Raw genomic sequence first — 3392 nt, 5'->3', positions numbered from 1 at the left:
TGGCTCACCTGTTTCTGTTGCATTACATTACTTTTTATCAATACACCAACGTCTTAAGCTCAGCCAATTTCATATAACTTTGTTGCAATAGTTGAAGTTGTTATTCGTATTTCTGGTGTTCCCATAAAAATGCACAGAGAAAGGGCAGATTTGGTACTTCTGACACCTCCGCAATGGTCTTCACACTGGTCGTAATTGCTTGAAACAAACCGTTGGTAACTGTTTCAACAAGCAACCTTAAAATTAAGGCCATATTCTCCTTTGAGCATTAACACCTCATGTCCAATTCACACATCAGCCCACTGCAGAATCTTGCCATGAGTTGAAACTAAATCTTAAAAGCCCATTAGTATTTCGAAATCGAACCACTAAAATGTTCCGTCTCAAAAGAAGACTAATTATCAAGGGTGTTCAGTACCTCGGAGTACAAGGCACTGAAAAGGTACAATTTGCCTTTAATTTGCAGGACGGAGATGACTATCCAGAAAGAGCACTGTTGTAAAGTCAAAAATATGTTCGGTGCCAATAACCTTGAAGATGAAGTTCTCGGTAAAAAAGATGAATCTCATCCCATCACCCTTTGAGGACCAGTAGACCACCATGTTATCGAGGCAGCAGAAAGAGAAATGTGATTTCAAGACAGGAGAGTAACACTTATTAATAATGAATAGATCTTTGAAGGCTAAAGGGACCTACTTTTGCATTTTACTGCCACTTGCCAGAGACAAATCTTGTCAGTGAAGAAATATCATAGAAATTGACTATTGTCTACAGCCTTTGCCGCTTTCTTGCCTCTATGCTGTTGTTTTTTTAATTTAAGTAACTAAATGTATTTCAAGGTCAATGTTAAAATTAAAGATGTAACGGTCGGGATTGCTTTTAAGTTATGATTGTGAATCTGGCACCACATTTTGAAATATTTGGTTAGAAAGACGAAGTTAAACAGACAGCCATTTATCATACTTGTTTTGTTTGATCATGGTAGAGTTATCTTAATTCCTTTCACCCTTATATTTCTGCTAATTTATTACCACTATGCAAATATTTCATTGAAAAAACTTTTAAGTAGTGCAGCCTCGTAAAAGTTTATGGTGGCAACATACTAGAAACAAAAATGAAAAGCAAAATCATTGTATCAAAAACATGCTGTATACTTTATATTGTATGTGTTCCATGAGCCACTGAAAGCTAAACTCCTTGTTTAGAAAGTTGACAACAGCTATCCACATAAATAATAACAATATAATGCATTTGGTAATCATTTTGTAAGGGCCCGGTATGTTGTCATTATAGTGCATGTATTTTCATCTCAGTGGTCGTGCTGTAGAAAACACATGCAGAAAAAGGTATTTACTTGCCTCTCGTTAGTTAAACCAATTTGTTTCACAATCCATCACTTTATACAACATTTTGACAGATACATGTCTTCTTAGCCTGGTGGCCATTACACTCATCCCACTTAAGCCATCTGAGAATTGTAGTATTTCAAATGAAGTCGAAACAGTGTTGGTGCTACATTCTTTTCTCCGCATTAAAAATCCCAAAGTGTTTTATTGCCTATAGCTACATTCAGCCGACATGAAACCAATTAGGAATGTTGCTTGTCAGTGAGACATATTGTGATTTTTACTCTAAGTGTGTAATCTGTCTGAAAATGATCTGCAGTTTATAAATTATGCACAGAGTACAGTATACTTCAGTGACGGAAACACAACTAAATTTGCATAACTGCAACGCTATTTCAGTTTAGAAGGTGCTAATTATTTGATGTTTCTTGTTTGTAACATAATACACATATAGGAAATTGTGATATGCTTTATACTTTATACTCAACTGATTTGTAGCGCTTCACACCCGTCACAGCAACAAGTACACAGCATAAGGATAACAAACTCCTTTGGTGTTCAATATCTGTACACCACAGTATCTGAAAGAGTAAAAAGCCACGTTTTTGTAAAAAGAAAGATGAAGATTCTGTCTAGTATTATATAAATTAATTTGGGAATTGAATTTGAAACGTTGCTAAATGATCATGGTAGAGAAAAGGCAAACACATATATTTATATAATGACACACATATCTGATGAATATTTATGTCATAGACTGACACAATGTTCAGTTTCCTGAACATTGGAACAGAGGCCTTGTTCAACTTTGAGATAGTTGTTATTCTTGAAAATTGTTTTTGCTGCAAATAAATATTTTAAAGATCGGGTGATAGGTATTTTCCCAAAAATATATACATAAATCAGATAGGGATAAGTCATGGGATGATATAAAGTATCTACGCAAAAGACAGTTATGAAGCTCCATAGTTTGCTGATAATCCCCAGTGACTTTACAGTTTTGTATAAAAAAAAAATGAAAATTGTCTTCCCCATTTTTAAATTCTACACCATCTGAGACTGATTCATTTCGTTGATGTTTTGATGGATCCACTGTGAATGACTCTGGTGTCCTCCTGAGTATTACTCGATGGCTCCACCAGCAGCTTGAAATGTTTGGTTTGAAGTGAAATACTCCCAAAGCTACTCGATGGACTGCCGTGGAATTTGGTTGAGACATTAATGGTTCTCCTCATGATATAGCAATAACTTCATTATCGCACAATCAGGAAGTCATAAATGAGATAGATGAGAAATTAGATGAGAAATCATCTAAAATGTTTCTTCTAAAATACATAAATGCCATGTGCTACATGTGTTTAACTTCTATAGAAAAAGAGAAAGTATGTGGTATGTCATATTAATACAAGCCACAGAGTAATTTCAACAGACTCAAAGATCCTGCATAATTGAATGTACGGTTGATTTAATAAAGTGATTGGCTGCCTGTTGATTTTTTTGGTATCCATCTCTTAACAATTGCAAGAGCGATTGTTTGTGATTAGGTGTCTGAGTATTCTATTGAATTATAGAAACTGATTCATGTCATTCAGATTTCGTCTAGAAAATAATCACACAGAGTAAATTGTTTCTGTGAAAGCACCCTTTTGCTGGAGGCTGAATTTATTAAAAGTATTTGACAATGCCAATAAAACACATTTAAATGAATGCTGACGATAACATACAACATGTGTTTGCTGTTTAAAACCTCCATATTCTGCTATTTGAATTCCCCGTCATGACTGACAAGTGTACATCTTCCACCCTGACAAAAAGTGACTTCAAGCTTTGTAGCAATGTTTTTATTTTCTTAAATGTGCCTTCTATCCCATTTTATTTTCTTTATTAACATTTTTGACATTTTACAACAAAGTTTTAAAACCCATTTAACACATATTAGTCAGTTTACTATACATGGAGTACTACTCAGCAAATCACCTGTAGCTCTGAAGGAGTTTTGTTGAATTTGTGATAAATGATGAGGTTATTTCTGCTCCAGTTTACGTT

This window comes from Anarhichas minor, unplaced genomic scaffold (genome assembly GCF_050575085.1).
Source record: "Anarhichas minor isolate MPS153535 unplaced genomic scaffold, ASM5057508v1 ptg000004l, whole genome shotgun sequence".
NCBI classification, from domain to species: Eukaryota; Metazoa; Chordata; class Actinopteri; order Perciformes; family Anarhichadidae; genus Anarhichas; species Anarhichas minor.
This window is presented reverse-complemented; position numbering follows the sequence as displayed.